Raw genomic sequence first — 25,000 nt, forward strand, 5'->3', positions numbered from 1 at the left:
GACTTGAAAAGACACCCAGGAGAGATATGAAAGAAATCTTGTCACACCTAAAGAACATGAAATAGGTGCACTCTTTTAGATTTGTAAATGCAGGTTTCCTGTCAGAGGTATAATGGAAGAACTACGACAGTTTGGAATATGCGTGTCAGAAACGTTCATGCAAGTGCCTGATTATAATGAGGAATGAATGGCAAAACTTAGAAAATGGTAATTTCAACAGAAATGGACTGACACTTTATCGTCTCTTTCATAAAATATTTTATGAAGCTGATAGACGTCAGCGTGGACAAAATGATGCACACGCTAAACTTGTTATTTAAGAGAGTTTTCACGCCAAAAGAACCATTTCGATTCCAATATAATCCATGAACAAAAAAGAAACAGAAGAAACAACTCCAAGGAAGAGTATCAGACAGATGATGACAAGAACTGAACTTCGGTTGTTTTGACTTCTGCGATGTGGCTTTACTTAAAATTCACGAAACAGCAGTACCATTAACAGACGCCAACAATAAATCACATGTTGTGGCATGATATTTCTAGGTGGTATCACGACCTGCTATGAATAGCATTAAATTCTTTCGAATAACAAATTAAATTTGTCTTACACGTACAGCCGGACAACTTAATTCTAGCTAGATTGTCTGAAAATATTAAATAATGATTAAAAATTAAACGTATTTAGCATGGTTTCCGTAATCAGAGTTATTATGAAAACTAATGAAGAGTAACAGCAGCAAACATTTCGCCATAAGAAATATTCATATATGATAAATGTTCTATTTTGAGAAGCCAAACAAAGTATCGGTTAGGAATGTTGCATTAAGATATAAAAGTGGCTCTCTGTAACAAACCTACTTTTGAACTCTGACACAAACATCGCACGGCATGGATCGCCGAAACTTCTTGATGTTAAATATAACAGAAGCAATATGTAAATAGAACAGAATAAGAAGATCAGAATCTACAAGTTTTAATAATGAACAACATTTCTCTAAGACTTCACCGTTGTTTGAAAGATCAGTATGAAATCGGTGGATCAAAAGAAGGAACAGAAAACAGAAATGAACAGACAACGGAAATGTACAGGATGTTCATTAAAAAATATCTGCCGAAATTGCGTAATTTCTACGAACGTGAGAAGGTTCGTAATGCAACTCTAGTTTGACTAATGACCAGCTTCTCTGTGGTATTCCTGGAGGTAGGATGTGTAACCGAGCATAATGTTATTGCTCGTTTGTGCCTACTTATTGAATATATATTCTAAAAACGACAAGACGTAGTTATATATGTGAAACATTATATCTTCCATATCATATACACGTAATCATATCATTTCTGTTTTAATTGTTTCAGTCATTGCACTGCAGCTAGGCTGAGGCGTTGCCTTGAAGGGTTTTAGTCGAATGAATCGACCCCGGAACTTATTTTTTAAGCCTGGTACTTCTTATATGATACTCTTATTCGGAGATGTAAGATACAGGAACAAACAATCAGCTGTCAAACGGTGGTGAGCAACAAAATCACAGAGATATATCATGAATATGTATATTATGTATATATATTATATATAAAATCAAAGATGTATATAACATGATTCCCTTATGACAGTTTCGTGTAGATAATTAATCCTGTTGTAACTGGGGCACTTAGCACACCACCAGAGATACTACTTCGTAAGAGAGTGGAGGATACCAGAATTGAGACATACACTGTTAACCGGTAGAAATTGTAATTCTGTATTCTGCGACAATGCATTGGATCATTCTTGAGAGTTGAGGAAACTCATTGTCAATAAAACCTCAAAAGATCATCCCAGCCAACTTATGGAAGATTTGCCATAAATTGACTTGAGAGTTCTCATGAATTCCGATTACAAATAGCCAACGATAGTGAAGAAACCCTACTCCCTATGGAATTACATGGTCAGTTCCACCGTGAAACTAACGACTTAAAAGACCATGAAGCATCATAGAGGTCGCTCAGCATGGGTGACCTAAAAGAGAAGACTGAACGCCTAATCATCGCTGTCTAGGATCAGGCATTGAATACCAACTTAACGAAAAGAGATATATGCCACACAAGGACAACAAACCTCTGCAGAATGTGAGGGAAGAGAGTCGAAAGCGTGGCTCATATTGTTACTGCTTATGAAAGGCTTTCCCAGAAAGAGTACAAGCGCACACATGACAAGCTAGCCCAAAACCTTCACTGACTACTATGCTTGATGTATGGGTTCGAGGTAACGGGAGCTCGATACCAACATATACCGGAAAAGGTAATGAAAGAAAAAAGGAAGGCAAAAATCCTGTGGGATTTTGACTTCCAGACAGACATGGTGTTAGGGCACCGAATGCTGGATATACTAACCTTTAGGAGGGACAAGCAAGAGTATCTAATAATCGACGAGGCAGTACCAGGAGACCAACATATTATCATGAAAGAAAGAGAATAGATGGAAAAATACGGAGACCTGAGAATTCCGATCGCTAAGATGTGAGAGCTACGAGAATCAAACATAAAGATAATCCGTACTGTTATCGGGACATTGGGTTCAATACCACCCAATCTTAAAAAAACATCTGAACGTTATAGAAATATACTGCAATCTAAGTTTATTTTTCAAAAATTGGCATTACATGGAACTGCACACATATTGCAAAAAGTACTGTCTGTCTGAGGTCTTTGTTGTGACTTGACAGACAGTACAAATCCCCGGAACACACAATATCTTTAATCAACAACATTATTATTTTGGATACTGTGTCGGGTCTTCAATAATAACAATAATAATAATAATAATAGTAACAATAATAATAATAATAATAATAATAATAATAATAATAATAATAATAATAATAATAATAATAATAATAATAATAATAGTATTTTCTTTATTAGTCTCAAATGATCCCAAGGATACATATTAAGCCTTCACTAAGCGTTACAGCTAAAGTAAAAGGAAGACTAAAATAGGATACACTATACACAGAAAGACATTTACAACACACAGACACGCACATAAACTCACACTTGTATATTTATATATGCATGCACACATATACGTATATATATACACACACACACATTCCCGTCAAACACACACACACATATAAAGACATACCTATTATACGTACACTCCCAACTATATACACGGAAATAATTAAATTGAACAATAAAACACAATAATTAAAACCATATAATTAAAGGAAATAAACATGAAAGATTGCTAGTTAGGTTGAGTTAGTTCACTCAACACCGTTCACTTAATTATTTCTGAGATTGTTATGGAATGCAATCAAATGCACCACTGAGAATTTTAAAGACATTTGATGTTCTGAAGCACCAGAATCATTTAAGTTTTGTTATAATGCCTTCATTTTTGCATGAGATTTATATTTTGTTTATTAAGTGTTACTTTGATTTTTTCAAAGTATAGTGAATATTTGTTTATCTTTATAGTCTTTTTTTTTGTCTCCGTTATTTTTACGGTGGATGGAGTTTCTTGTCATTTGAAATAAATTGTTGCTTCTCATTTAGTTTCATTATTTTATGTTCAGTTTTCTTTTTTCTGTGACTTTAATTTCATATTTCACTTTTGTATTATCCACGAATCATTCGTAAATTTTTAACTGTAATTACGATGAATTATCTATTTGACGCATTCAAAATAAAGATCTTTGATTTACTGTCCTCGGAATTTTGGGTGGAGGCCCTCTAGAACCTGGGGCGTTATTTCTGTTCGTTATTTCTCGTCATTATCTTTGTCTATTTTGTTTTTGTTTCATCTTTCCTGCTCTTCCAAGCATTCAGCTCTCATCCAAATATTCCATCAAACATAACAACTAACGAGCATCATCCGTTCCATGCACTTAGTCCCGATGCTTTCTACATGAGTCGGTTCTGGTATAGCTCTTTCGCCTTGGAGGATCATCAGGAATTGCAACTGTACTTTGCCTCTCTTGACAATATGAACCCTAATGGTAAAAATACATTAGCCCGACCCCATCCCCTGTTCCACTACACAATCATCACTACCCGTCATAATAGTTCTATGCCGTTTTCGATATTCTTATTACGGCACTTCTGTTCCTTTCATCGATAAACGAAGGCACAAATAATATGGTTAATGGTATAAAACGGATTAGAAACGCTGAGTAGTGATTAATATAAATATAAACTTGTTCTCAACTCAAAAATATTCGAGAGAAATTCGAACCCTAAGACGGCTGTCCACTGCAATATGTCACGTGGAAAAAAAGATGTAAACCCATCGTAGTCACATATTTGAGCAGGTAACAAGTCAGTGGTTTGCAACAGACTATTTTAGCGTCCTCTTTATTTTACAAATAATGCCATTGATTTGCTTCTATCACTCCAAATTTTTTTCTCTCTGTGTGCCCTGTGAGCTTTTTCTAGCTAATCAATGTGATAGAAAATGTAATCCACTTCTTCAGAATGTTTAAGAAACAACTGTTCTAGAGAATGTTTAAGAAAACATAAGAAAATTATCACTTTGTTTTAAAATTTGAGATTACATAGACAGTATTTTAGGTAGGATATGGGTAGTTGCCATGAGCACTATCTTTTGAATTTCTGCCATTTTGAGGTTTCCTTGTATCTGAACTAAGGAAGAACCAGCCCCTTTTGCTATCATTTCTAGGGAACCTATGACAACAAGTATTGTTTTAGTCTTCAGGTTCCACATTTTGCTAATTTCTATTTCAAGATTTTTATACTTGCTCAGTTTTTGTTAAGTCTTGACAGATACATTTATGTCGATTAGGACAGTCATATCAATGAGGAGGCATGATTTTTGTCTGAAGTCTTTCAATATAACGTCATTATTATTATTATTATTATTATTATTATTATTATTATTATTATTATTATTATTATTATCATTATTTCGAATTTTTACCACAAGAGCAGCTTGTGGGGATTTGTCGATTACGCCGAGGCCAGTGTTCAACTGGTACTTATTTTATTGACCCCGAAAGGATGAAAGGCAAAGTTGCTCTCGGATGAATTTGAACTGAGAGTGTAAAGATGGACGAAATGCCACTAAACATTTCTCCGGTGTGCTAACGACTCTGCCAGCTCGCTGCCTTAATAATAATAGCAATACTATTATTAAAACTGAGATCTAACAAGATCTCCATACATGAGCCATATCGTATACACCTCATGAAGATTAAGCAAGGTAATAAACTGGAAATTTAGTTGTAGAGAGCGAGCCCCTGTGAAATAAAATACGAGAAAAAGAGGATAATAGATAAGATGGATACAACAGCGAAATAAATACAGAAAGACCAACAAAGAATAAAATTACAATTAGAATGTCAAGATATGAACATCAGCAATAACAAAGATTGAAAATAAATAAGTTGACAAAAAACGGTCACAAGACTCACAAAACCTAAAAGAACCACAAACGTAATACTATAATGGAGGGTAATGCATCATATATAAAATTAGCGACTTATAGTCAAAGTCAGAATTAAGGAAAAAAAAGGTAGAATTGAATAAAGAAATATAGAAGGAGAAAAATTAAGAGAGAAGGAATGGAGGTAAAAAATATAAAGAAAGGAGCAAAACAATTATGTCGTAATTTACAAGACAGTTTTGCGCACACGTGATTAACTTCTCGAACAATCATCAGAGACAGAGCTGTGAGAAAATTAAACAAAAGAAGAGAGACGTAGAGGGGAATATCACTATTAGTATGACTTTAGAAAATACGCCGACCACACACACACACACACACACATATATGCGCACGCACACAAACAAACAAACAAACACTTGTATAGGTATGTATGTATGCGTGTATGTGTGTATGTATGCGAATATGTGTAGGTTGTGTCTGTGTGACTGCGTGTTACGCGTAAGTGCCGATATATGCACACATATATATACACATGCATATACGTACACAGTTATACGTTAATATATAAGTACGAAAGCATGTAGATATATATATATATATATATATATATATATATATATATATATATATATATATATATATGTATATGTATATATATGTATATATATATATATATATATATATATATATATATATATATATATATATATATATATATATGTACGTATATATATATATATATATATATATATATATGCACACACACATACATATAATTCATGTATGTGTATAAATATGCATGTACCAATTAATGTATATGTGCATATATATGTCTATAGAAATATGTGCACATTATATTTATATATGTACGTGTGTATGTGTGTGATGTATCTATATATAAATAAAAATATATGCTTACATATGTCATTATATATATATATATATATATATATATATATATATATATATGTATGTATGTATATATATTCATATACATATATATACTACATATATGCATACATAAAAGCAAATACACATCTGTTTATATATATACATATATGTGTGTATATGTGTGTGTATGCATACATAAACAAATTACATTTAATCATACCTACCTACATACATACACACATGCATACATACACATTCATGCATACATGCATACGTACATACATACCCAACTAAACGCATACATACACCGATGCAGTAACTAATAACGGACTATAATATATCAAAGGAGACGAAGGAGTCATAAATATAACTTGCGATTGCTTCGTTGTGTCGTTTGGGAATCGAAAATTGAATTAAAGTCCCATAACAACAATATTAACAACTACAAGACCAACAACACGAATAACAATAAGTACGTCATTTCAAAACATTATAATGACAACCACAATCAACAACAACATTAGAAGCAGCAGTAGCTGCAGTAGCAGCAGTAGCTGCATCAACTAACCTAGATAACAACAAAACAAGATTCCTAACTTTCTTTTTTTGTTTTTTTCTTGTTTATATGTGTGTGTGTGTGTGTGTGTGTGTGTGTGAGAGAGAGAGAGAGTATATGTGTACATGTGTGTGTGGAATTATATATACATATACGCATCTATCGGAAAACGTGTGTGTATGTATATGTAAATGTATATATATACATACATACATATATATATATATATATATATATATATATATATATATATATATATATATATATATATATATATATATATATATATATATATATATATATATATATATATGTATGTATATATACATATATATATACATATATTTCTATACATACATATATATATACATACACACACACACACATATATATATATATGTGTGTGTGTGTGTTTATGTGTGTGTGTGTGTGTGTGTGTGTGTGTGTGTGTGTTTAGGTGTGTGTGTGTCTTTATTTTCTTTATTGTAAGTGTTCTGTTCACTCTTTCACGCCTCATCACATTTTCTTTCTCTTCACTCGTCACAGCTATGATAGAAATAATAAGTGTTAATAACAATAATAACCATAACATCAACAACAACAACAACAACAACAACAATAATAATAATAATAATAATAATAATAATAGCAGCAATGGTTTACTAATATACGTATGTATGTGTGTGTGTATGTATGTGTGTGTGTGTGTGTGTGTGTATACTACAAGTGTTACCTTTACAAGTGTTTGCCGGTTGAAATACTTTTGTTTGTTTTGTTTGTTTTTTGTCTTTTTTTTTTGTTATGGTGTTGTTGTTTCTAACTTATCTCTAATTGAGTAGTTTACAGTTTTAACAAATTGTCATAAACATTAAGCACAAATCCCAATTGTTGACGGGATGACAACGTAGTAGATTGATTTCTAGAAGTCAGTATCTAGGGAACATCTCTGTGTCTGCTAGATATAGCAATAACATGAAATTGAAATCACATCCATCCTAATTTTATAAGGAAGGACAACGGTGTTTCTCTTTCCTTCACTCTCTCATATATGTATATATATATATATATATATATATATATATATATATATATATATATATATATATATACACACATAGATACAACTTACTTGGAAATGGATGCGTGGCGTTCGATCATATGATAATATAAATAATATATATATGTGTATATATACATGCATATATGGGTATAGGATGTCAAAAATCGCGAACATAATGAAACAAGCAAAAACATGGAAAACGAACTTTTTTCGAACAACGAAAGAAACAAACAGAGAAACGAGACAGGCAACATAAAGAATAATCCCTTCATCAGTTGTCCCCTGTTGTACCTACACCGCGTTTCGAATACTGGGACAAGACACGACTTCGTTAAAGCAGTCGTTCCCGCAAAGCAAAATAAAAATAAAATTTGGGATTTGCGGAGGGTTAAATTGGTAACAAAACAGGACAGTAATGACAAAACTTTAAAAAAAACGTTAAAAGATGTTAAGCCATAACGAAGGGAAGTGGTGAACGCTGGAGAAACGAGCTTTGGCATGAGAAAGGCAAAAGTGTGTCTTGTCTTACCCTTTCTCTGTTTCTTCTCCTCCCTCTTCACCGTTCTCTTTCTCTCTCCCTCTCTCTCTCTCACACTCGGAAATAGGCCTCGAATCAGGCCTTTTGCGATACCCTTAAAGCCAAGAACTTTTCAGTGGCCCCTCATATGAAGACAATGACCTATTTGTGTATTGAAAATATTTACAGGTTTTTATTATAAGCAATTCTTTCACGCGCTAATTGTACTTCCTCATTTGCCATTATATGTCTTGGCAGGGCTCAAATTCTGCTGCGGTTTCTTTGCCTTTCATCGTTTCACTTCAGATAAAATACTCTACCTACCTAGTACTTGGGTCGAGGTAATGGATTTGCTCTTCCCTGAACATTGCTGGACTTGTGACAAATTTGGAAAGAATTATAGGTTTTACTTTATATGACGTTGTTCTATTATATTTTGACAAACTTATCTTTCGTATCTTTTGACAGGATAATGGCGGTGAGCTGGCAAAATCGTTAGCACGGCGGACGAAATGCTTGGTGGTATTTCGCCCGTCTTTACTACACTCCTCTCCATACACATTCTGCAACTTTGCGTAGGCCTCTGAGCAGATATCACCATGGTACCTTTCGCTGCCATGGTCAATATAAACGAGTACACGCTACAAGCCTTCCTTCGAAGCAGTGCTGGACACAGCGGAAGTGACCTCGGACGTTAAAACTTAGAGCGCATGCACAGCAGGGTTCATGGTTAATCTGTGCCAAGCGGTTTTACTCCGCATGCTTTAGCTTCGTTACTACGGCAACAGTCCGGATACTTATTCGATCAAACCTCGTATGCTAACATATATCCACAAATATATATCATTCTATCCACAAACATATGTGTGTGTGTGTATGTGTGTGTATTAAAGCATACAGGCACACAAATTTATATATACATATATATATATATATATATATATATATATATATATATATATATATATATATATATATATATGTATGTATGTATGTATGTATGTATGTATGTGTGTGTGTGCGAGAGAGAGAGGCCTGTGAACAATATAGATATACTTATATCTTTTGGTGTATCACTTTATAGAACAGTAAATAGTATGAGTATACACGCATAATATGAATTATCTACACAATTCTACAGTGACAATAAATTTTTATTAGCCCTATCCAATTTTCATTTTCATGTTTATAACGGTTATCAGCCCACTTAGCTACACACTGTTGTATGCGTTTGTCCATGCCTGTGCATATATATATACATGTGTGCATGTTCATATTATATATATATAGATAGATGCGTTTGTATACGCAAATTTATTATATGTGTGTTTGTATGTTTGTGAGTAGCTTCAGAGATTTTGTTAGTTTTCTGATTCACCGTCATAATTATACATTTATTGCTATGATTGTCTGTTCTACATGTCTGCAATACCTCCTCACACATCGCACCACACGCATTATAGCACCATATATTATAATGGATTGCTTAGTCGGCAGGTCAATGGATCGCTAATAAGAGATGCTATCAAGTTGCCAATAAAAATGAAGCTGCATACTAACATACATACATACATACATATGTGTGGGTATATATATATATATATATATATATATATACATACATATATATATATATATATATATATATATATATATATATATATATATATATATATATATATATATATATATATATATATATATATATATATATATATATATATATATATATATATATATATATATATATATATATATATATATATATATATATATATATATATATATATATATATATATATATATACATACATTGCTTAAATGTAGTAGTATGAATCTAATTACATCTCGTTCCTTGTACTTCCAGTAACACTGTCCCCCTCCACGGCCATAACTTATACTTCCACCACCATCACCACTATACCTTCTATAACCATAGTAAACAAGAAACACAACAAGCCTATCACCCTACATCTCCCAAATATCTTGTTATTTCATTCTATTTCTCATATACTAGTAATGATATATGCGCCACGATTTTCGTCTTTTGCACCTCCTGTAAACTATATATAGTATATATATATATATGTATGTATTTATCTATGTGTTTGTATGTACATATATACATATGTTTATAAGTATGAAGGTGCATATCCATATATATATACGTATATATACTTATATATATATATATATATATATATATATATATACATATATTTTATGCATCTATATATGTATATATATATAATACATGGATATATAATTTTTCTTATATATATTTATATCTATATATATACACACATGTATATGCCTATGTCTTTATGTACGTTTATAAATGTATATATATATATATATATATATATATATATATCTATATATATATATATATATATATATATATATATATATATATTATATACATATATATGTGTGTGTGTGTGTGTGTGTATGAATAGACACACGCATATATACGTATACACGTACTGGCATAACGCACTTACATTTTTGCTATACCATTCTCCTTTTCGGTAGATTGTTTTATTTATGATGAATTAGGAGGGATCACTTGTTATGGTGTTATCTGTGTCTTTTTTCCGTCATAACTTGTAGTTTCGTGTTTTCTCTCCCATTCCATTGCATTTAAAAAAAATAAGAAATACAATATAATTCTATACGTTTTGTCTTTATAGGATTTTCCCTACTCCCATATCGTGTTTACTGTAATTGTCATCATTGTTTTTGCTAATTCTAACATTATTTCTGCTTTTAGACAAGCAGTTGTATTGTTCTTGGTCACATTTTGTTGTCTTGTTCCAGATTTTCTCTATTATGAAATGGCATATCAATTAACAAGCCGCTCGGTATTTTAGGACATTGTCAGTTTATGCAGGAGACTAGCCGAATAAAAGTTACTCTAAATTATTAATTTACAGACAGACCGATAAGATTGCTGATTGATTGACAGAATTAATCACACCCTTATTGAATATTGGATTGATTGGCTGACTGACGAATTGATTAAATTCGCTTGATGTGCAACAGGATCATTGACTGCTTCATTAAATGAAGTGATTAAATTGATTATTTGACTGCTTGTTTAAGTGACTGCTTTATTAATTTGAATGATCGACCGCCGTACTGAGTAAACTGATTGATTGGCTGACTAGATAAAATTAATACCCAACACCAGAGTAGAGCTGTGGCCCATCCGTTCAGAAATACCCTGCTGTTTTTTGTGGTTTTTTTTTTTTTTTGCATGTCAACCATCATCGCTTGTTTGTGGCTTGCCAGGCCTTTTGCAGCTTCACCATATTCTATTACACATTTTTGATAGCTAAGTGGACGACAGCAACGTGAAATTAAGAGTTTTGCTCAAGAACACAACGCATTCCCCAGCTGAGGATAAGAAACCTCAATCGTATGATAACGAGCGCCGTTATCATAACCACTAAGCCACGCGCCTCAATTCACTGGATGAACGAATTATCGTTTCAGTATCTAATTGTTTGAATTGTCGATTTAATGTTTTGAATGATGTTCTGATCAGGCTTGATCGATGAAGATCAATAGCAAGATTAAGTTCAAAGCTTGACATTTTTATAGAGAATCTATTTATCATTACAGGTCACTTTTTCCGTCCAAGAAAGGTTCATTCGTGAGACGAGACAGCAGACAATCACTCTCTGCCAGGGATTAGACTCGGGAAGTTTTCGAGTAACACATTGACCCAATTTGCTGACTTTTCCGATGGCACACGAGTATCGATCAATGGTTGAATGAGCAAATCCAATCTTCTCTGCTAGTTCCTCAACAGTTACGATCGGATTTTTTTCATTATAGTTTGCAGGACATCCTCGTCGAGCTCTACAGATCTTCCAGGACAAAGCTCGTCTTCTAGACTGTAGTTTCTGGCTCGGAATTTCTGGAAACACTGTTGACACTGGCTTAAGCTTATTATCCGATCCCTATATACTGCATTAGTATTCCTTGCACTTTCCGTTGCGTTGCTGCCTCTATTGAACTCATAAAACAAAATATGCCGAATATACTCCTTTATAGTCCATTATAGCTTTAAAAAAATAATTGTTAAAATGGAACTGCACTCTTCAAAACTTGCACTAAGGATATGGACGAAGTAAAATTACTACCCGCTTTTATGGCTAGTTGATGCAGGTAGTTTATCCTGTCCTCTCCGAATTTTCGTTCTTGCAATTAGAAAAACCGCTCTATTTATGGGCTGACCCAATAGTTCACATACTTGTGAATGAAAGAAAACCTCTACGTAGTGTCAGATAAACTAAAAAAAAAGCAACCAACACGTCAAAGTGTCTCAAATTACTGTCTACATTAAGAATGACACAGGATATTATTCGTGGAAATGTAATGTGTTGGTCAAGGCATAAAATGCTTATGTTCACAAGTAAGTTCCATTAGGGTTGTCTTTTAATAAACCGATCACATGAAAATTAGTTGAAAAGTCCCACGGAATATAATATTTTGCGGATGATTTCAGAATGTGCCACCATCATCAAATAACCTCCCCAAAGTCATAATCGTAAAACAATGTACGCCTATTTCGTTTAATATAATTTAGTTAAAATAGAGTTAGATGTTTTTCAGCCATTGTGGAATTAAATACAGCAGATATTCAGTTACAATACCAAAGTCTGTTTTATGCGAGATCTAGAGTTGAGGGAGAGCGGGACATATGGTCGAAAGAAGACAGGTGAATGAACAGCTTTGCTAAACGTATCTGGGTAAACAGATAATCTGGTTAAGTTAACGGAGAAAAAAAAAAGGACTATTAGAAGATTTTATACGAGATTTGAAGAAAAAGCCAAAGATGTGATTCATCGATGAAGATGTATTACTGAATAAATCTTCAGCACAAAGGTGAATGAACCTTTTTTAAGACGTCTTTGATGTTTGGAAATGTGTGCGTAGCAACAGTAGCAATTCCATCGCTGATATAAGTAAAATGATTACCAGCTACACAATATGCGCAGTTCTATTAAAATGACAAACAAGGTCTTCAGCCTAGCTTTTCGAATGGATCTCATGTATCTCTTCAAAGTATTTAAAAAAAATAAAACATTTGTACTTTATAAGAAACCTTCGTATTACTCTCTTATTCTATGTTAGTTTAGAAATTTGGAACAAGGAAATGAAAATCATCATTATCTGAAACAATGAGATATGGATAATTACTATCTGAAACAAGGAAATGGAGATAATTATGATCAGAGATGAAAAAAAATCAAATCAGATATATAGATTTATATATATATATATATATATATATATATATATATATATATATATATATATATATATATATATATATATATATATATATGGGAGAATATACAAATAATAACAACAGACGAGGACAGGTGGTGTAAATAACAAAAGTATATATTAGTATGACGCTCGGGAATACGGAAAGTATATATATATATACAGACACACATACACACACCTAGGTACACATAAACATATATAGGTATATATAAATCTTTCCATCTCTATGAATGTAATAGATATACATTTATACATACACGCAGCCATCTATGTACGTAGTTATGTCTATTTGTAAGTGCGTTTGTGCTTGTGTGTTAGCGTGGCTGCCTGTATGTGTGTATATTATGTGTGTGTATGTGTGTGTGTGTGTGTGTGTGTGTGTGTGTGTGTGTGTGTGTGTGTGTGTGTGTGTGTGTGTGTGTGTGTGTTGAAAATCATAGTGTTTAGATTCAAAAATTGTCCAGAACAAAATTACATAGAGTCGTCATTCGCGAGCGAGTATATCTTGGCAGATAATACCACGCTTTCGCTAATTCTTTTATCACGAGCGTACCAAGACACTTTTGTTATCCCCGCCCTGCAAACCAATATATATATATATATATATATATATATATATATATATATATATATATATATATATATATATATATATATAAATATATACTTTTATAAAACAAAATTTTACAAAATATATTGTATCTGTTAACAGTCTTAGCAAAAAACTCACAGGTGAGTTTTTGTATATATATATATGTCTCTTAAAAGATAGAGCTCAAATGCTTCACTGCATTGATTTTGAGCTCTATCTTTTAATATATATATATATATATATATATATATATATATATATATATATATATATATATATATATATATATATATATATATACATATATATACATATACATACATATATGTATATATATATATATATATATATATATATATATATATATATATGTATATATATATATATATATATATATATATATATATATATATATATATATATATATATATATATATATATATATATATATATATATATATATATATATATATATATATATATATGTATGTATGTATGTATGTATACATAAATATAAATATATATTCAACGTGTTTCTTTCAGTTTCCGTCTACAAAATCCACTCACAAGGTGCCACGCAGTGGGACTGAACCCGGAACTATAATAATAATAATAATAATAATAATAATAATAATATTAGGGATAAAATCCAAATTTACAGGTAAAAACTCAATTACTATTATTATTATTATTATTATTATTATTATTATTATTATTATTATTATTATTATTATTATTATTATTATTATTATTATTATCATTATCTTATGATTTTTAGTTTATATTATGTTATACTTATTTATCATGCATTTTCTTATTCATTTTACTATGTGACTGTGGATTTTCATAGATGAGTTCATGAACTTTGGCTCTTTTCTCTAAAACTATATATATATATATATATATATATATATATATATATATATATATATATATATATATATATATATATATATATATATATATATATATATATATATATATATATATATATGTATGTATGTATGTATGTATGTATGTATGTATGTATGTATGCATTTATGCATATGCATTGATGTTTGTATGTATGTATCAGTACAAGATATGACACTAACTTCGTACAATCTGAAAAGCAGACATCATTTGCAGTACTAAATATATATTCGGAGTTAACGACGCAGATGTTCCGTCACTTCATACGTCTCTTAATGATAGACAGCTTTACAGGAATAATACCAAAATATTTGGAATTCCTTTGCAAATGCTTCTTAATTAAAGTCATCTGTCATTGTGATACACATGCGTTGATTAAATATTAAACACAATAAATTATCAACATTTCAAGTTGTCATAAAGCAGACTCGGGAGGAGGTTGGCCCTACTTGATGCAAAGGCATGCAAAGTGTATGCGTTGCAGTAGATCGGTGACTCCCGTGTATTTTTCTTGTCGAAAACATATCTATTTTATATTTGTCTGCTATTGTCGTTTCATGATGGTTTTTTATTTTTATTGTTGGTTATAGTTAAATGATGAGATACAAAATCAATTTTTGAGGAACATTGCTCGCAAGAAAATTTGCAAATTTCTGCCAATATTTGAAATATTCTTTGTATCCTTTCTAAGGATATTCCTAAGGCTTAACGTCTTGTGGAACCGGGTAATCGTCTACATAGAATCTTGTAATTGATTGTAGTAATTTTATCGACCCCAAAAGGGAGATAAAGTCGACGTAGGCAGAAATGTAACCCTGAATATAAAGATAGAATAAAAGTCCCCATTGATTCTGCTAGCTCACCTTCTTTGGGAATGATTCGAGTGCTCACATGCCGCTTCCTTATCAACACGCTTTATTTACTTATATACACAGATACACATATATACACATATAGACATATACACACATACATACAAACATATAAACACACACGCACAATCACTTAGGCACACGAAGACAATCACCTATACACATAGGCACGTATGTATTTTTAATCGGCATAAACTTATAGATAAACTATTCTCAGGTGACAAGTTTAAAAAAAAACAAAGAAACTATGGTGGGTGATTTGAAATAAAGTACATCGGCACACATGCACACGCACACACACACATGCACACGCACACACAACGCGCACACAACACACAGAGAGGCATCTGGAGAAATTTCATTGTAAGTCAGTCATAGTACTTCACGACAGTTTTGAATAGACTGGATATATAAACAGGCACCAAATTGAAACAATGTATGCACTTTTACATACGCCTAAATACCACAATCACAAATGTGTCCCGGGAATATATAAGTTTATTTTAATATATAAGACTCGAGTTTGTTTCAATTTTGCTGGTGTATATAATAGTTTGTTGATATACAATAAACATTTGCATATTTGAAATTAGTGTACTGAACATAGTTGACTCTACCAGCACATACGTGGACACTACTCTAGCGATAAGTTATGATTTAGGCATAAATGCGACAATTTTGAATGAAGATATTGGTTGACAGTTTCGACCAAATTACTTGAATTCTGTGTAATTTTTCGGGTCCCTGTGGAACGGAAGGCACTGTTGATCACGGCAGAATTTGAACAATGAACGTAAAGGATCAGAAGATATACAGCTAGAATTTTCTCCCAACGACCTAACGATTCAACAATTCCATCATTTTATACATTGGTATATGATTATAATTCTTTAGCTCCGAATTTGAGACATAATTTATATATCTTTAAACTTTTCGTTTATCAAGCCGTTTCGGGACTCGCAGAAAATGTATTCCGGTTGAATATTCAGTAATATTCATAATTTACAGCTCCATTATTTATATATACATAATTTATAGCTGCAAGCAAAGGGAAAATCTGAATTTATTGATGCATTTTGCTGAAGGTCTTCTTACGGGCGATGAGAGGAAATACAAATTCATAGTCAGTGAAATTACTATTTAATATCGAGATCTCATGTTTAAAGTCTTTCGCTCTGCGAGTGAATACAACGTTGTTTGTTTCTATCTTCTATAATTTGTCTTATGGCTGAAGAAAATTATGAGTGTATTTTATATAAATCTGACTAACAGAAACAAGATATTGTCTCCGGCAAATGTGTCTTCAACTTAAGATTCTTATAATTCTCGATAAAATTATGTAGCACGCAAGGAGTCGACTAATTCCGAACGTTTCCCCAGAACAGCTGCCACTGTATCTGAATTAGAAATAATGATTATTATCATTAAGATATCCGGCTGGCAAGACCATTTGCCCACTAGGCAAAGTGCTTAACGTTATTTCATCTGTCTTTATGTTCTTTACGTTCGGTTCATCCGACCAACGGAACAGCATACTCGTGAAATTAATGTGCAAGTTGCTAAGCATTCCACCGACACACGTACACCTGACGTAGTTCTTTGGAAGGTTCGGCATGTAGGAAGGCTGGTCCGTTGAAATACAAATACAACCAAATTTTGCCAGCTGAGTGGACTGGATCAACGTGAAATAAAATGTCTTACTCAAAGACGCTTTATTGAATTGAACGCACGACCTTACGATCTTACGACCTTATTCTGCCAAACGGGGTCCCATCATGGCCGCAATCTAATGACTGAAACAAGTGAAAGATAAATATATGTGAACGCGGAAGCATGTGGTTAGGAAGCAAACTTCTTACCACAGAGGCATGCCTTCATGTGTGTATATATGTATATATACATATATATACATGTGTGTGTATGTGTGTGTGTTTGTGTGTATATATATATAATCACACCCAGACGCTCCACATATATATGTAATGTCATACGTATGTGTTAGTCATTATGTGTTAGACATGGAAAGTCATATGTCTAAAGATATATAAATATGTGTTATCTATCTACTCTATTTATCTGTCTATCTATCTATCTATCTATCTATCTATCTATCTATCTATACACACACACAACCACACACACACACACACACACGCACACACACACACACGCACACACACACACACACACACACACAGTATAACACAAGCAAAAATAAAATTTGGTGTATAAGAAGGCTAAGACCAAGCGCACCCGACTGTGAATATATTAGCATGGATTGTGGCATTCACTGAAAACAAAAATTTAGGCATCCGGTTTTCTATACAACTTCCGGCCAAATCGGCACCACCTGGTGATCTCTTAAATGAAGCATGACTCTTGTAGTTATGGAGCATTAGTAATGTTTAACTATTACATTAAATGGTAGTTGTCTGTATAATGTATACTATTCTCTATAATTCTTTTGCCAACCGTCTCCATCGACTTCATTACCGTCGTCATCGTGATCACGACCATCATCATGGTCATCATGCTCGTAGTCATGGTTTCTCTCCTCCCCGCCATCGTCGTCGTCGTCGTAGCCGTCCTCCTCCTCCTCCTTAACATAATCATCATCATCATCATCATGCTTATTATCCACGATTCGATTAAGGGCCGAACTAAATACTCGGTGCTCTTTCTTCCGGCTCTCTACGTTCGAAGTTCAAAAGCCATGGAGTTTAACTTTTAATCTTTCAGGATCAACATAATAAATACCAGATGCGCAGTGGGGTCGTTGTAAAAACCACTAGCTGCCTCACCCACCAAAAGTTTAGGACTTCAACCTATAGTAGAAGGCATTGTTAATGTTACTAGTATTATTATCATTAATATAATTTTGGTTCTCAGAATTTCGGTTTGCAACCTATTGATCACGAACATTATCGAATTGCATCGCTTCTTATTCAAATGTCTGGACCATAGTAGGCATGGCTTTGGAGCCACAATTTCTTGACTTTAGTACGACACCACCTTGGGTAAGTTACTGTTGCTAAATTCCTGATCCTACCAATTCTTTGTAAGTAAATTTAAGTGCTCGTCCGTCTTAGAGTGTTTTAGCTATAACACACCAAATCTTGGCAATCCATGTTAGTTTAATTTACTAGTTTCTCGTACCCTAGCGATTCGGCCAAACAGACCGATAGAATAAGTAACAAACTTTAAACATTGGGTCTATCTGTCTAAAACCTAGGTATACAGACTAAACCTTCAAAGAGGTTCCCTAGAATGGCTGCAGCCCAATGTCTGAAACCAATAAAAAGAAGAAAAAAAAGACAATCTTAGGACACAACAAGCATTTTCAATAATGTTTTGTGGAAGGAAACGTTCTGTATATTTGATGCAACTAAGTTTTTTACCAGATTTTTCTTGAGAAATACGTTAACTTTACATGTATTTGTATTGCATCACTCGGTTACGCCATACTTAGTAATATAATAAGTAGGTAGTTGAATTCATTTATGTACTGAAAACTTCCAATTTCTCATTCACGTATCTATACATGTATCTAGCTCTCTCTTTCTCTCTCTCCCATTCTGTCACTCTCTTTCTCTCCGTATATATATGTATGTATACAGGCAGACTTTTATATATGTGTATATATATATATACATGTGTGTATGTATGTATGTATGTATATATATATATATGTATGTATGCATGAATATGTGTGTGTGTGTGTATGTGTGTGTGTGTGTGTGTAAGTACCTATATATATCACGAGATAGACCAGAGTCTTGGATGTTGTAATACCTCGCTGGACAAAATGAGCTTTTTAGCTTCTGAATGTTGACCATCTCGTTGGCTACGCGAGTAGGTCAACGTACCCCTTCCTCGGAAGGCTGCAACGCTGCGGAGTGTCTCATTTACAGCCGAGCGGACCAGAGCTACGTGAAATGACGTGTTTAATTCAAGAAATCATCGGGAACTGCAAATACAATATCCTTATGTATCTTACTTCGACTTTCATTCTCTTACTTCCCTCTGTACTTCTTATCTTCTGTACAATAATTAATACTCAAACATTTTCTCGGACCGTCTCTGATGAAAGGATATATAAAATATCCCGGAAACAGCTGTATGACCTTTTCTTTATAAATGTCCTGAAAACTATTTACAGCCATGGATATTTTTTTTATCTCATTCTGTCAATTATATGTATATGTATGTATATATATATATATATATATATATATATATATATATATATATATATATATATATATATATATATATATATATATATATATATATATATATATATATATATATATAATCATGAATATGTAGGGGTCAGAATGACTAATTGGCAATTCCCTGCCCTATATCTGTGTATATATATATATATATATATATATATATATATATATATATATATATATATATATATATATATATATATATATATATATATATATATATTTGTATATATGGACGAGGCAATGCTCGATGTTATTAAAAGATAACATAATAGCTATAGTTTTATTTCGTGAAGCAAGCACAAGTAACATGCATGTTAAACGAGATTCTGCTGTGTTCCCCAACATAAACAAGGACACTGTAACCAGTATATGTATATGTATGTGTGTGTGTATGTGTGTGTGTGTGTGTGTGTGTGTGTGTGTGTGTATGTATGTATGTATGTATATAGCTAGGTATGTATGTATAAATACCTGATTGTCTGAATTGCACTCGGTCTTCCAGACGATTTTCTTCGTCGCCAATTGAAAAGAGGCCAAAATCTTGTAGCAAAAACTGCTTGTTGGCAAAAATTCAATCATATTCTGAATAAATGACTTTCAAATGAAACTAGATCCACGATCAGACGGATATCCCTTGTTGCCATCATGGTGGAAACGGTTGCTGTTTTGTTGCCGTGCTCGTTATAGTAGTTGTTTTATGTTCGTGTTATTGTTCCTGTTTTGCTTTTATTCTCCTTTTGCGTGTCTTTATATTTTTTGTACGTCTGTAACCTGTACACTGTCCGGATGTGCGTATATAAACATACATATATTTACTCACACACACACATATATATAGACATGTATATATGTATATATATATATGTATACATATAGATATGCATATATATGTGTGTGTGTGTGTGTGTGTGTGTGTGTATGTGTGCGCGCGAGAGCGCGTGTGTGTGCACATTACATCATAATTTGCAGTTGTTTTCGTACATCCAGTGTTTTCTCTTTCTTTCTTACATCGTTAGTCGTCTTTCCTTCTACTCATTTCTCTTCGACATCTTCCTCCTCCTCCTCCTTTTTCCGTACTTATTATTATTATTATTATTATTATTATTATTATTATTATTATTATTATTATTATTATCATTATTATTATTAAGGCGGTGAGCTGGCAGAAATTTTGGCACGCCGGCTGAAATGCTTAGTCGTATGTCGTCTGCCGCTACCTTCTAAATTCAAATTCCACCGAGATCGACTTTGCCTTTCATCGTTTCAGGGTTGATAAATTAAGTACCAGTTGCGTACTGGTGTCGATCTACACGACTGGTCTCTTCCCTGAAACTTTCAGGACTTGTACCTATAGTAGAAAAGATTATTACCTCAGCCTTAGCGAAGGCAGAGGTATTGTTTCAGTCGTGCGTACACACACACACACACACACACACACACACACACACACACACATACACACACATACTTACACACTTACACACACACATATGCACGCGCACACACACACAGATAGATAGGTAGGTACGTAAGTAGGTAGATATATATATATATATATATATATATATATATATATATATATATATATAGATAGATAGATAGATAGATAGATAGATAGATAGATAGATAGATAGATAGATAGGTAGATAGATAGATCGATCGATCGATCGATCGTGAACACAATATAGAAAACATCACAGAGCTAAATGCTCTCCATAAAAGATTTCTAAGAAATCCCTACGGTTTTACATAGGCGGACATATTGTCTAAATGACAGTTGTTTCATAAATGTGATATAAAGAGCATAGACGCCTTCTTGAGTCAGTCTAATATAAGATGGCTGGCGATGTTGCTAGGATGAATAATGAAAAACCGCCGAAAAATTTCTCTAGTGCCCAACTTCATACGCGGATGCGAAATGTGGGAAGACTTCTCAGATACAAGGATAAGCTGAAAAGTATAATATCAAGCATATTGGAATAAAGGCATCAGAATTTGAGGAACGTGCTGCTAATTGTAATAAATAAAGGAGATAGCTGACCTCGTGCGCCATATAAACACAAGGACTGAGTATCTTGACGGTATAAGGCGAGATCAAACGGATGCAGTTTCTTTTAACGTTTCGTGGGTGAATGATGCGTCTGGTTTGCAAAAACAAAGCAGGTCTAGTGTCTCAGAGACGACACAAATGTGGAGTAAAAGACGACAGTAAAATACTTTGACCCACATGCATCGAAAACTACACACACACATACACACACAAACATAAACACTAACACACACACACATATTGCTGATGTTTAAGCTCTGAATTATTGACATATATTTTGCTTACTTAGCAGTCAGTCTATATATTTTTTCCTGCAAAATTTCTATTTATCTTCCTTCATTCAGTGGATTTTTCTAGATTTCTAGCTGGTGATGAAAAAACAGAAATGAACGATGCGCTGGAGTCTAAAAAATAATGTATATACCATGACATTACTTCAGAAGTAGAACATAAACAATACATAAGTATACACAAACACACACACATTTGTAAATATACATGTGTGTGTGTATACATATATCCACACACACACACACACACACACACACATATATATATATATATATATATATATATATATATATATATATATATATATATATATATATATATATATATATATATATATATATATATATATATATATATATATATATATATATATATATATATATGTAAATACACACACATATATAATATATATATATATAATTAATTGTGAGTGTGTGTATGTGTGAGTGCGTGTGTGTTTGTGTTAATTTATATCCATGTGCGAGTATCTGTCCCCATAGAAATATATTCAAAATAATATATTCACCAGCGAGTATACATAAATGCATAGACACATAGACACACACACAAGATGTATATATGTATGCACGCACACTGACACACTCACACAGGTACGCACACAAACAGAGGCACAAAACTGTGAGTGTGTGTGTGTGTGTGTGTGTGTGTGTGTGTGTGTGTGTGTGTGTGTTTGTATTCCTTTATGAATATATGTGTAAGTGCTTCACATTATGTGTTTAAATATGTGGTTATATTTCTGCGCAGTTGCAACAATATTTCCCTCGGTATTATTTTATTATAATCGTACATTTTGTAGCATTTCCTTGCTGCTATTGTTCATTAGTTTTTCACATTATTTACCATCAAAAAATGCGACAGCAGACAACAAGATATATACAAAAAAAAATATTCGTGCAATTCATTCGTAGTCAAACGGCACAGAGATAGACATGACATTATGTGTACACGCTTGCATATGTGTGCCTGTATGTGAGTGTGTATGTATATCTGTTTGTACTAGTGCTTCTGTGAATATGTAGGCAATATATGTATATTAGTATAGACAAATATACGTATACTGATATATATATATATATATATATATATATATATATATATATATATATATATATATATATATATATATATATATATATATAGATATGCATACATATATGCGTGTGTGTGTGTTAAACATAAGCGGACGAAGAGCTACAATTGTTTCTGTAACATTTCTTTCCAACAACGTTGTGTTGGAAAGTCGTGTAAAAATGGAAAAGTACGCAGTATGCATGGTTGCTCATATCAACGTAGGCTTAGGCTAGAAATAATCGTGAGAGAGCTCGGGTCCCGACAAATTGTTCTCTTAATCATGTGCTACTCAAATGTATTTAACAATAGATATTGCGTAATATTTCACACGTTTATGTTGCAAGCGAAAGGACACGGAAACAATTCTCTTGCAATTACTTTCCTCTTTGAAACACTTGCGTAGTGTTTTCAACTGTAACGTACTTGAAGTTTACATTTTCATCAAAATTACAGTATTAGATTGTGGTGTTCGTGTATTAGAAATACAACGACTTTCCACCCCTACAGGAGCCTGCTGATATATGACCCACGTTGGCCTGCTCATTCGCATAACTAACGAACCTGGAGCCTATGGTCTGTCCATAGCACTTACTCACCATTACGTGACACCTTTGGGTCTTCTTGATGCCATTACCTCTCATATATATATTTGTTTTGCAAGATTTTTGATGTGAAATCGTGTGTTGAAACAGATGTTGTTGTACTTGGGGATGGTCATATTGCTAGTTTAGCCAATAAAAACACACACGCTGTATATTTGGTGTTAATTTGCTTCAGCTTTATATTACATTACATTACATTACATTAATCCTATTTCGGCCAGATGAGGTCACAGAAGTGTGACGAAATAGGATTAATGTAATGTAATGTAATATAAAGCTGAAGCAAATTAACACCAAATATACAGTCCGTGTGTTTTTATTGGCTAAACTGGCAATATGACCATCCCCAAGTACAACACATATATATATATATATATATATATATATATATATATATATATATATATATATATATATATATATATATATATATATATATATATATATATATATATATATTAGTATATATGTATGTATGCATATATGTATATATGTATGTATGATGAAAGATATTTCACATAAAGATAAAGATAATTAGTTGAAAGAAATAGCTCAGAGAAAGCAATAGTATGTAGTTTAGCAACAGATGTAGATAGAATGTGTTAAATGATATACTAAATCCGTTTTTAAT

The sequence above is a fragment of the Octopus bimaculoides genome, chromosome 13 (genome assembly GCF_046866305.1).
Source record: "Octopus bimaculoides isolate indiv1 chromosome 13, ASM4686630v1, whole genome shotgun sequence".
Taxonomy (NCBI): Eukaryota; Metazoa; Mollusca; class Cephalopoda; order Octopoda; family Octopodidae; genus Octopus; species Octopus bimaculoides.